General features: G+C 37.6%; 1 pseudogene; it reads left to right on the top strand.

The window, feature by feature from the left end:
• Positions 1 to 2765: 2765 nt before the first annotated feature.
• Positions 2766 to 4055, top strand: LOC131760243 (swi5-dependent recombination DNA repair protein 1 homolog pseudogene; annotated as a pseudogene).
• Positions 4056 to 13707: the final 9652 nt, after the last annotated feature.

Genomic DNA, 13707 nt, shown 5'->3' with positions numbered 1-13707 from the left:
TACCAAGAATATAAAATATATTCTCTGAACACAGTTGATTTAAACTATAAATCAATCTTACAAAAGATTATTAGAAACTCTCCAGAGATTTGGAAGTTAAGCACTCACTTTTTAATAGCCTATGGATCAGAAAATAAATCACAATGAATGTTAGAAAAATATTTTAAATTGAATAATAGCCAAAAAAATACTACATATACAAATGTGTAGGAAACATCTAAAGCAGTGCCTAGAGAGAAATTTTAAATGTTAAACGTATGTATTACAAAAAAAAAGGGAAAGGTTGAAAATAAATTATGAACACTCCCAAGTTTTGAGGCTAGAAAAAGAATAAGAAATAAACCTAAATAAAGTAGAAAGAAGGAAATAATAAAGATAAAAGCAGAGATCAATAAAATGGGAAGTAAACATATAATAGAGAAATATAACAAAGTCTAAGTTTCTTTGCTGAGATTATTAAAATCAATAAATCCATAGAAAGATTGATGGAAAAAAGAGAGCACTAATTATGAATATCAAGAATTCTACAAATCCTACAACATAAAGATAAGAAGATATTAGGAATAACTTTGTGGCAATGAATTTGACAGAATAAAATGGATAAATTCCTGCACAAACAAAAGTTAACAAAACTGAAATAAGAAGAAAAAATTTTTGAATAGTTCCATATCTATAAAAGAAATTCTATTTGTAATTTTTAAACTTTCTCTAGAGAAAACCTCAGATTTAAATGTATTCATTCCTGAATTCCTCTAAATATGTAATAAAGAAAAAGTACTAGTTTTTCCAAAAACTCTTTCAGGTCATAAAAATGTTAAGGGAATTTCCCAATTCATTTTATGAGTCAGCACAATTTTGATACCAAAAACTGAATAGGACATTACAAGATAGGAAAATTATAGACCATTATCTTTCATGAAACTAAACAATAATTCTATGTAAAATAATAGAAAATTGAATATAGCGTTATGTAAAAGGGATAATCATGACCAACTGGACTTGTTCCAGGAATGCAAGTGTATTACTTTTCTATTGCTGTATAATGAATTACCTCAGTATTTAATGGTTGAAACAAAAAATATTTATTATCTCATAGTATGGATCTGGCGTTTGAGAATTGCTCAGATAGCTCTCAGGGTCTCTCATGGAGCTGAAGTCAAGATATCACCTGAGGCTACAGTCATCTGGAGGTTTGATGGAGACCAGATAATCAGCTTTGAAGATGGCTTACTTACATGGTTGTTGGCAGGAGGCCTCAGTTCATTGCCATGTGGGAAAGGACACGAAAGGCCACATATTTTATGATTTCACTTATATAGAATTTCTAGAAATAACAAAATTACACAGACAGAAAGCATTTCAGAGGTTGCTTAGAGTCTGGAATAAGAATAGGAAAGAACTGCAAGGGAGAGCAAGGAAACATTTTGGGTGATAGTTTGTTATAGTGGTTGTACAATGGTGTACCTTTCCTAAAACTCATCAACTGTACATTTAAAATTGGTGATTTTAAGGTATGTAAATTGTGCTTCAATAAATTTGTTAAAACATCAACCAATATAATTTACCACATTAATAAAATTAATAAGAATTATATGTTTCTCAATAAATGCAGAAAAAGTATTTGATAAGATTTAACACCTATAAATGATACAGTCCCAGAGGAGATTAGGAATAGAGGAGAACCTCCTTAATCTGATGAAGAGGTTATTACAAAAAAGAAGGAGGAGAAAGAAAAAGATAAATTTAAAAAAGACTAACACGGGCTTCCCTGGTGGCGCAGTGGTTGGGAGTCCGCCTGCCGATGCAGGAGACACGGGTTCGTGCCCCGGTCCGGGAGGATCCCACATGCCGCGGAGCGGCTGGGTCCGTGAGCCATGGCCGCTGGGCCTGCGCGTCCGGAGCCTGTGCTCCGCGAGGGGAGAGGCCACAACAGTGAGAGGCCCGCGTACCGCAAAAAAAAAAAAAAAAAAGACTAACACCAAATGTTGTTGAGGATACAGAACATTTGGAACTCATATATTGCTAGTGGTAATGGAGAACAGCACTACCAGTATGATAAACTGTTTTGAAGCTTCTTATAAAGTTAAACATAGACTTAATCCATCATAACTCAACAGTTCCTGTCCTAGGTATTATCCCACCAGAAACTAAAATTTGGGTTCACAAAAGGACTTACTTGTATGGAAATGTTTATAGTAGCTTTATTTATAATACCTTCAAACTAGAAACAGCTTAAATGTTCATCAAATAGATGAATAAATAAAACTGTATGGTATTTATGGTACATTGAAAATATTTTGCTGAGCAAATAAGCCAAAACACAAAAGAATACATGCTCTACAATTCCATGTAAGTGAAAATTTAGAACAAACAAAACTAAAACCATGACAGAAATCAGAACAATGGTTGTCTATATGCTGTGTGTAGTGACTGAAAGGAGGCATGACAAAATTCAAGGGGGAAATAAAAATGTTTTAAATCTTGATTATGGTACTGGATATATGAGTATATTATAATTCATTTAATTATATACATAATTATATACATGTGGATTTTTATCTATGAAAATTTTACTTTGATTTAAAATACTTAAAAAACTTGAAACATGGGCTACATTCTCAAAATGTAAATAATCAAAAGTAAATTATTTTACTTATTCTCTATTGGTCATTTTTTAAAACTGTCTTCTGAGTTTACAGTAGCAGGTCTTAATAATTTATATGGGGCTAAAGGACATTTTTTTTTAATGGTTCTGAATTTCGAACATGGGGGAAAAACCCCCCAAAAATCTGTCATCGAAATCCTACTCAAAGGTGAAATATTGAATATTTTCCCACTGATCTCATAAATAAATCAAGGATGTCCACTATCACATTTATTCAGTTTTGTACTGGAGATCCTAAGCAGTGCAATAAATCAAGTAAAACAAATAAAAATAAAGAGTAGAAAAGAAGAAAAAACTAAAATTGTACTTATTCACAGAAATGTGATTGAGTACCTAGAAAATAAAAAAGAATCTACAGAAAACCTATTGTGCTCTGAGACTCAGGGCTGCCGGCAGCAGCTGGGGTCTCTTCGCTGCTTAATCGAAGATGATGCAGACAGGAAAGTAAAGCAAGATTTCAAGATGGAAAGTCCATCAGATGCAGCTGTGGTGTTACCTAGCACTCCACAGGCTGGTGCCAATCCACCATCTCCCCGTACAAGCAGTTCAAGAAAACAACCTACGAGTGCAACCCTTAGGGAACGATTAAGGAAAACTAGATCTTCATTTAATTCTTGTTATGGTGTGGTAAAACGAGTTACAGTAGAGAGTGAAGAAAATGATCAGACCTTTTCAGAGAAACCAGCACCTTCAACAGAAGAAAACTGTTTGGAATTTCAAGAAAATTTTAAACACATAGACAGTGAATTTGAAGAAAGTACATATTTGAAAAATACCTTCAAGAATATCGATGAGGGCTTCCCTGGTGGCGCAGTGGTTGAGAATCCGCCCGCGGATGCAGGGGACACGGGTTCGTGCCCTGGTCCGGAAAGATTCCACATGCCGCGGAGCGGCTGGGCCCGTGAGACATGGCCACTGAGCCTGTGCGTCCGGAGCCTGTGCTCCGCAACGGGAGAGGCCACAGCAGTGAGAGGCCCGCGTACCACCAAAAAAAAAAAAAAAAAAAAAAAGAATATTTGATGCATGTGCATCTAAATCACTTGATTCTGAGTCAGGCAGTGATCTCCGGAATGACTTTATGAATGAGAATCTTCCCAAACATGGATTAAACAAAGAAAAAGCAAAATTGGTGAAGCAGATTCAGGAGAAAGAAGACCTTCTTCGGAGGCTAAAACTAGTCAAAATGTATAGATCAAAGAATGACCTGTCTCAGTTACAGATGTTAATAAAGAACTGGAGAAGCTGTAGTCAGCTGTTGCTTTATGAGCTGCAGTCAGCTATGTCTGAGGAGAACAAGAAACTAAGCCTTACTCAGCTGATAGACCACTATGGGTTAGATGATAAATTTCTACACTATAACAGAAATGAAGAAGAATTTATAGGTGTTTAATTCTTAATTTTTTCTCCAGAATGTCTTTGTGGATGACAATGTAATTAAAAGATATTTATACATTTTAAAGGGAAGATGTAAACCATTAGGGCTTAGAGAAAGGTATCCTGGTGAACCTGGATCAATTTAGGGCCTCTGTTATATAAGTATAAACTAGGTTCTAAAATGAAAATTTAGTGTTTTGAATAAATTTGCCAAAGAAAACTTGACAGTTAAAGAAAGGTGAAAAAATGGGGCTTCCCTGGTGGCGTAGTGGTTGAGAATCCGCCTGCCGATGCAGGGGACACGGGTTCGTGCCCTGGTCTGGGAAGATCCCACATGCCGCGGAGCGGCTGGGCCCGTGAGCCGTGGCCACTGAGCCTGCTCGTCCGGAGCCTGTGCTCTGCAATGGGAGAGGCCACAACAGTGAGAGGCCCGCCTAGCACCAAAAAAAAAAAAAAAAAAGGTGAAAAAAAAATTTAAATTAAATTATAATTAAAAAAATAATTTGGACAACTGTGGAAATGAGTTTTTTTTTTTTTTTTTTTTTTTCAGTACGCGGGCCTCTCACCGTTGTGGCCTCTCCCGTTGCGGAGCACAGGCTCCAGACGCGCAGGCTCAGTGGCCACGGCTCACGGGCCCAGCTGCTCCGCGGCATGTGGGATCTTCCTGGACCGGGGCACGAACCCGTGTCCCCTGCATCGGCAGGCGGACTCTCAACCACTGTGCCACCAGGGAAGCCCCTGGAAATGAGTTTTAATACATTGTTTTATTTATTGTGGTAAAAGTTTTATTTTAAATGTTAAAAAACAGTCCATCTAGTGTATGTCTAAACCTAAACTTGTCTGAAGATGCCTGCCTCTCCTTAGTTTATGCCTGTCCTTTGTTTCCACCCATTTACCACAAATTTCCATCTGGATGGTCTAGCAGGTAATTAAACTCATATGTTCAAAATTTAAAAAAACAGGGCTTCCCTGGTGGCGCAGTGGTTGAGAATCCGCCTGCCGATGCAGGGGACACGGGTTCGTGCCCCGGTCCAGGAAGAACCCACATGCCGCGGAGCAGCTGGGCCCGTGAGCCATGGCCGCTGAGCCTGCGCGTCCGGAGCCTGTGCTCTGCAACGGGAGAGGCCACAACAGTGAGAGGCCCGCGTATCGCAAAAAAAAAAAAAAAAAAAAAAAAAAAATTTAAAAAAACAAACCCAAAGAAACAACAAAAAAAAACTATTGTAATTATTAAGTAAATTTATCAAGTTGCTGGATACAAAATCAAAAATGTAAAAAAAAAATATTTCTACCAACAGAAATAATACCAATTATACCAAAAATAAACATTTAGAAAATGAAATTAAAGAAGTAATACGATTTACAAACAAAAATATCAAATGCACAGGAATAAACCTAATAAAAGATGTGTAAGATCTCTACCTTAACAACTATAACACTGCTGAGAGGAATTTAAAACATATGTAAATTGATTAAATATTCAAAAATCAATCAGTGTAACCACCATATCAACAGGCCAAAGAAGAAAAAACACATATGATCATATCAGTTGGTGCAAAAACAAACATTTGACAAAATCTGTTTCCTGTTTGTGATAAAAACACCGAGCAAACTAGGAATAAAGGGGATCTTCCTCATCTCAATAAAGAGCATCTATATAAAAAACTGTCAGGTAATATTATACTTAATGTTGAAAGACTGAATGATTTCTCCCTAAATTCAAGAACAAGACAAGGATACTCACTCCTTTTTTATCCCCCTGCGGCTTGTGGGATCTTAGTTCTGCGACCAGGGACCAAACCCATGCCTCCTGCAGTGGAAGTGCAGAGTCTTAACCACTAGACCACCAGGGAAGTCCCAAGGATGCTCACTCTTACCACTCTTGTTCAACATAGTACTGGAAGGCCAAGCCAGCACAATAAGGCAATAAAAGAAAATAAAAGGGGCACGAATTGGAAAGAAGGAAATAAAACAGTCCCTATTTCCAGATGACATAATTATCTACATAGAAAATCCCAAGGAATCTAAAACAAACAAAACAAAAACCTCCTAAATTAATAAGTGAGCCCAGCAGCAAGGCCACAGGAAACAAGATCAACACACAAAAATCAATGTATTTCTAGACACTAGAAATTAACAAGTAGAAAATGAAATTAAAAATATGGTATCAATTACAACCACTCAGAAGGAAAATATAATAAATTGAAGCTTAAATATTCCCTATCAAAACACAACATTGAGCAAGCAAAAATGCAAGCCAAGGGCATGGGAAAGATATTTGCAGTGTACATCTCTACCAAAGGAATCCTATACAGAATATATAATATATTCCGGCAGTTCACTAAATACAAGTTAGGTGATTTTCACAAAAATGAGCTAAAATTTAAACAAGCACAGCACAAAAGAGGATGGGCAAATCACTAATAAATGGATGAAAAACTGTACAGTATTATCAACAATCTGGGAGACAAAAATTAAAACCGTAGTCAATACCACTACAACCCCATCCTAAAAGACAGAGAATACCAAGTGCTGATGTTAATGTGGAGCAACTGGTACGCTCATACACTTTTTAGGAAGTTTAAATTGTTATAGCCACTATGGAAAACTGTTTGAAAGTGTCTCATAAATCTGAATAAACTTATACTCTATGACCTAGCAATTCAATCTCTGAGTATGTTTCCAACATAAACAATTGCTTATATCCATCAAAAACACATCCAACAATATTCAAAGCAGGATTATTCACAATATCTCCAAAATCGAAAGCATGCTAATGTATATCAACAGTAAAATAGATCAATAAACTGTGCTTTTTCATACAGTAGAATTCTACATAGCAATGAGAAGGTACTAAATGTAATGAAATGGATAAATCTTTGAGACATAATGCTGAGCAGAGACCCAAACAAAGAGAAAATCCTGTATGTGATATCCATATATGTGAGACTCAAAAACAGGCAAAAATGATTGGCATCAGTATAGCAGTTGCATTTCAAGGGTATTGACAGGGAAGGAGCATAAGATACTCTTATGGAGTACTGGAAATATTCCATATCCTAATCTGAGTGGTAGTTAGACAAGTTTATATATAGGTCAAACTTCATTTTAGCTATAAAACTAAGAATTGCAGATTTTATGGTATGTAAGTTACAATTCAATAGGAAAAAAACTCTCACACACAAATCTACATAAACCTTTAGAATTTAAATAATTGAGCATTTGTGTAGTAATACACAAATGGATCAGTGTCCTGTGATAAAGAACTCAGAAATAGATTCACAAGTATGAGAATTCATATTATGAAGTGATAATCACATATCAGCAGGTAAAACAAGAACTATTTAGCTATGTGTTATTGGGACAACAAAGTGGTCATCTAGGCAAAGAATGTGAACAATTTTAAGAAAAAGAAGTACAGCTGGCTATAAAACATATCTTTTGCTTATTGTTCTATTGAGTTGTTGGATTTATATTCTGGTTAATTTGTAGGACCTTATTGTGTATTATGGAAATTAACCCTTTGTAACAGGAGTTGCAAATATATAAGAATTTTACTGATAATTCCAGTTGATACTGCTGTAGATGAAAAAACTGTCCGAAGTGAAATTAACAAAATAATTATCTAAGAACCTCAATGGCTGAAGAAAAGTTGTCAAATTTGGCATTATGATCAATAGAAGACAAAGTATGTGAAAATCTTGACTGTAACAAGATTATTAGTGATTTGCTGAAATGGAGGTAAGAAAAAAAACTTAGTGGGAAATATATAATTATTCATAGATTATATATATTTTAGTTTAGTAATCATCTAAATATCACAAGTCCATCAGCAAACTCCCACACATACAGCAGAAACTAACAGAACAATGTACGGCAATTATACTCCAATAAAGATGTTAAAAAAATTAAATCAGGGCTTCCCTGGTGGCGCAGTGGTTGAGAATCCGCCTGCCGATGCAGGGGACGCAGGTTCGTGCCTCGGTCCGGGAAGATCCCACATGCTGCGGAGCAGCTAGGCCCGTGAGCCATGGCCGCTGAGCCTGCGTGTCCGGAGCCTGTGCTCCGCAACAGGAGAGGAGGCCACAGCAGTGAGAGGCCGGTGTACCGGGAAAAAAAAAAAAAAAAAAAAAAAAGTTAAATCATATTTGTTATTTACTTACTTTTTAGTTTCAAAAAAGTATAGCCTCATAATTTTTGTTCAGGACAATTATTTACCTGTGTAGGAGGGTAAAATATACTTTAACAGTTTGTTGTCCTGATTTAGATCTTAAATATTTAGACATAAAGTATGTGGGCCTGTATTTGTAATTTATCCCAGGCTATGAAAATGTAAGGAAGTGACTAGAAGTAAATATGACAAAGTATTAGCAATTTTCAGTTCTAAGTGGTGGAAACACAACTATTTGTTACATTAATCTATTTGTTGTGTTTTACAAACAGTTTAAAGTTTTTTAAAATAATTTTTGTTTTATGATATGATACTTATTTTCTTTAGATTTTTCTCAATTTTCTAAATTTTAATATAATTAATATTTCAGTTTTGAATCAAAAAAATGATTCTAAAATTTTAAAAGAATAGTTTTTATTATTTTATTTTATTTTTATTATTATTATTTTTTTTTTGCGGTATGCGAGCCTCTCACTGTTGTGGCCTCTCCCGTTGCGGAGCACAGGCTCCGGACGCACAGGCCTAGCAGCCATGGCTCACGGGCTTAGTTGCTCCGCGGCATGTGGGATCTTCCCGGACCAGGGCACGAACCCGTGTCTCCCGCATCGGCAGGCGGATTCTCAACCACTGCGCCACCAGGGAAGCCCTAAAAGAATAGTTTTGAATGAAGATAATTTTAAGAACCCAATCCTGTTTTTACTTTTTGGCCACACCACACGGTTTGCAGAATTTTAGTTTCCTGATCAGGGATTGAACCCAGGTCCCAGCAGTGATAGTGCCGAGTCCTATCCACTGGACTGCCAGGGAATTCTCAAGAACCCAATCCTTGTACGAGACTGTTTAAGCTTTTTAATATTTAAAGGAAAAACTGCTCCAACAGGCCTAGTCAGTCATTCACTGACATGCACCGGTAGCAACTGGGACAGTGTGTCAGAAGATAAAGATTAAAGGCAGGGTCAAATCAAAGGACTTATTGGAAAACAAACAGCAGCACAATCCAATAGGGATGGGCAGTAGAAGTGATGAGTTGCCTGTAGGGAGACCAATCAAGGACCTTAGGACTCATGAACTCATCCCCACTTTATATGATACTGTTGTCTATTATTTTAATTCAAGCCTGTATTCCTCCACAAACTGGACATTAAAAAAAATTTTATACAATGTTTGCTTAGAGTTACTGAAATGTTTTCCAATATGTTCATCATTCCTTCATACTCCTCAGATTTCCATATGCATTCATTTTCCTTTTGGCTGAAGTACAGCCCTTAAAACTTCTTTTAGTGAAGGTCTGTGGGTGATGTAATCTCCCATCTGTATCTGTCTGAAGTTTTTAAAATTTTTAACCCTTTATTGAAATATATAATATGTATATTATATATGGTTTGTATATGGTTTAGAACTGTAGTTTATTTTCTCTCAGCACATGAAGATGTTATTCTACTGTCTGCCAGCTTCCATCAGATCTTCTGCTGTTGAGAAGTCAGACAGCAATCAATATTGCTCCTCTGCAGGTGATGTGTCTTTTGTCTCTGGATGCTTTTGAAATCTTCTTTTTTTCTTTGGTGTTCTTTAGTTATCTGATGATGAGTCTAGATATGTGTTTTGTTTTTATTCATCCTGCTTGGGATTCATTGGATTTCCTGCATCTAAAGATGTGTTTTCAACTCTTCTGGAAAATTATCAGTTATTATGAATTTGAATATTGGCTCTTTCCTATTTATTACCTCTTTTTAAAACAGCTTTATTGATATGTAATTCATATAACATAAAGTTCACTTGTTTAATGTGTATAGTTTTGAGACTTCCCTGGTGGCACAGTGGTTAAGAATCTGCCTGCCAATGCAGGGGACACGGGTTTGATCCCTGGTCTGGGAAGATCCTACATGTTGTGGAGCAACTAAGCCCATGAGCCACAGCTACTGAGCCTGTGCTCTAGAGCCCAGGAGCCACAACTACTGTGTGATGCAACTACTGAAGCCCATGCACCTGGAGTCTGTGCTCCACAACAAGAGAAGACACCACAATGAGAAGCCTGCGCACTGCAACGAAGAGTAGCACCCGCTCACCACAACTAAAGAAAGCCCATGTGCAGCAACGAAGACCCAACGCAGTGTAAATAAATAAACAAATCTTAAAAAAAAATAAAGTGTATAGTTTCCTGGTTTTCAGTATATTTATTTAGAGTTGTGTGCCATGACCATAATCTAATTTTAAAACACATTACACCCAAAAGAATTCTTGTACCTGTTAGCAGTCACTCCCCATTCCTACCTCACCTGCTGCCTAGTCCTGGGAAGCCACTAATCTGCTTTCTTTTCCTATTTCTCTGCCTATTCTGGAAATTTCATATAAATAGAACCCTACAGTATGTAACTATTTGTTAGTGGCTTGTTTCACTTACCATAATGTTTTGAGATTCATTCATGTTGGAGTATTTATTTGTACTTCATTACTTTTTATTGACAAATAATATTGTTGTATGGATATATCACATTTGTTTGTCCATTCATCATTTGGGTTGTTTCTACTTTTTGGCTATTGTGAATATGATGCTATGAACATTTGTGTATAGTTTTTTCTTTTTAAAAAAATGTTTATTTATTTATTTGGTTGTGTTGGGTCTTAGTTGTGGCAGGCAGGCTCCTTAGTTGTGGCTCGCTGGCTCCTTAGTTGCCGCATGCATGTGGGATCTATTTCCCGGACAAGGGATCGAACCCGGGCCCCCTGCATTGGGAAGGCAGAGTCTTAACCACTGTGCCACCAGGGAAGTCCCTGTATATAAATTTTTGTGTGGCTGTATGTTTTCATTTCTCTTGTATAAATACCTAGTAGTGGAATTTCCAGATCATACATTAACTCTAAAGATTTTCAGGAATTATCAAACCATTTTTTAAAGTGGCTACAGCATTTCACATTCCCACCGGCAATGTATGAGGGTTCCAATCTTCCCGTCCCCATTATCTTCTTTTGGAAATATGACTAGAGATATGCTAGAACTTCTCATTATATCCATCATATCTCATAACTTATCATATATTCAATCTCTTTATATTCTGTATAAATTCACCCAATTCTATCTTCAGTGGTAGAATCTACTTTCAGTGGTGGAACACACTTTTCAAACAGGTGTTTTACTTTCCGTAATTATAATTTTAATTTTGAGAATTTCTGTGGACTTTTCTCAATTCTGTCAAATTATTCCATGCTCCTATTTTAAGTTTGTCTTATATTTATGTAAACATATTGTATTAGTCATCTTGGGCTGCCATAACAAAATACCATAGGATAGGTGGCTTAAACAACAGAATTCACAGCCTGGAGCTGGACATCCAGAATCAGGATACCACCATGCTCAGGTTCCTGGTGAGAGCTCTCTTCCTGGCTTACAGATGGCACTTCTGACAGAGTCCTCAGATGGTGGAGAAAGAGAACAAGCTTTCTGATGTCTTTTCTTATAAAGACACTAATCCTGTTGGGGCTCCACCCTCAGGACCTCATTTGACCTTAACTACTTCCTTACTCCAAATCCTTTCACACAGGGGGTTAGGGCTTCAACATATACATTTTATTTATTTATTTATTTATTTATTTATTTATTTGTGGTACACGGGCCTCTCACTGTTGTGGCCTCTCCTGCTGCGGAGCACAGGGTCCGGACACACAGGCTCAGCGGCCATGGCTCACGGGCCCAGCAGCTCCGCGGCATGTGGGATCCTCCCGGACCGGGGCACGAACCCGTGTCCCCTGCATCGGCAGGCAGATTCTCAACCACTGCGCCACCAGGGAAGCCCCAACATTTTAGGGGGGATATGATTCAGTCCATAACACACATTAAACTTAGTTACTTCAAAGTCCATGTCTTTTAGTCTTCTATCTGAATACATAAAGGCTCTATTTCTACCTTCTGTTTTTTCTGCTTGTTCTCACAGATGATACCTTGCTTTTTAAAAAAAAAATTCATTTATTTTATTTTTATTTATTTTTGGCTGCGCCAGATCTTCGTTGCTGCGTGCAGGCTTTCTCTAGTTGCAGCGAGCAGGGGCTACTCTTTGTTGCGGTGCGTGAGCTTCTCATTGCAGTGGCTTCTCTTGTTGCAGAGCACGGGCTCTAGGCGCACGTGCTTCAGTAGTTGTGGCATGTGGGCTCAGTAGTTGTGGCTCGCGGGCTCTAGAGCACAGGTTTGATAGCTGTGGCACATGGGCACAGTTGCTCCGCAGCATGTGGGATCTTCCCGGACCAGGGGTCGAACCCGCATTGGCAGGCGGATTCTTAACCACTGTGACACCAGGGAAGCCCCGGTACCTTGCTTCTTAGCATGTTTTGTGATCTTATTTTACAATGCATTTCTCATTTGTGTTGGAACTTCATCTGTAAGAATTCTTGGAGGCCTGGATTGAGTTTAAATTCTTCCAGTGAGCATTCACTTTTGCACCTCTTAGTCAATGAAGGGCCTTACAACAGGGGACCACTTTGAATACCATAATCAGCTTGCATTTTCCTTTACAGAAAACTCTGTAAACCCATGTGATGGTCAGTTTTGGGTTACAAATTTTCAGATGATTCTTTTCCCCAACATCTAGCACCAAGGACAAGACATGTATGCAAGTTTTTCTTGCTGTCTCCTTTTTTTCAGTAAGATTGTTTTTCTCATTCACCTTAGACTGAGGGTGGGGTCTGAACTTTATGTAAGGGTCTGATATTTGATTTCCTTCTTTTTGTAACCCTTAGCTTTGCCTTCTATTTCCCATGCACCATGTAACTATTAAGATAGGAGCTCAAGTTCTCCAGTGATGCAGAAAATCTCAGGGAAAAAGACAAATCTTGGAGTCTCTTGTCTCCCAAGTCTCCTGCTATTATTTAGATTAGAGCTCTGAGATTCCTTATATTCTTTCCGGTTCAGAGAAACATTTAAAATAATGGTTTAAAAAACTTTTTTTAACTGACATTGTAATCATATAACTAGGAAAGTGTGCCAAATTGTTACACTAATGGCCAGCAATGAATTGTCTCCCTGTGCTCCTTTGCAATGTAACTTGCTGCTCCAGCTCCAGCCATCAAAAAGTGAGGGTCTGTTTCCCCACCCCTTGAATCTGGGCTGTCCTGTGACTTGCTTTCACTAATACAATGTAGTGTAAGTTACATTGTATGACTTAAGAGGTCTTTCAGTTTTGCTTCCTGGAACACTTCCAGAATCACTTAAAGAAGTCCTAGATAAAAGACCACGTGAAGAGAGGGCTTGAGCCGTCTCAGCCATCTCAACTAAGACCTCAGAAATGTGAATGAGGACATCTATGAATGGCCATTCTCCACCCAACCCACTAACTGAATGCAGCCAGATGAGTGAGCTCAGGTGAGATAAGCAGAACCTCCCAGTCAATCCACAGAATTGTGAGAAGTAATAAATTACTTTTGTTTTAAGCCACTAAGTTTTTGGGTGGTTTGTTGCACATCCATAGGAAACTGATACAAAGGGTCATTTGGGATATCTAATTCACCA

The sequence above is a fragment of the Kogia breviceps genome, chromosome 7 (genome assembly GCF_026419965.1).
Source record: "Kogia breviceps isolate mKogBre1 chromosome 7, mKogBre1 haplotype 1, whole genome shotgun sequence".
NCBI lineage: Eukaryota > Metazoa > Chordata > Mammalia > Artiodactyla > Physeteridae > Kogia > Kogia breviceps.
The sequence above is the reverse complement of the archived record's forward strand: the minus strand, read 5'-3'. Positions and strand labels throughout refer to the sequence as shown.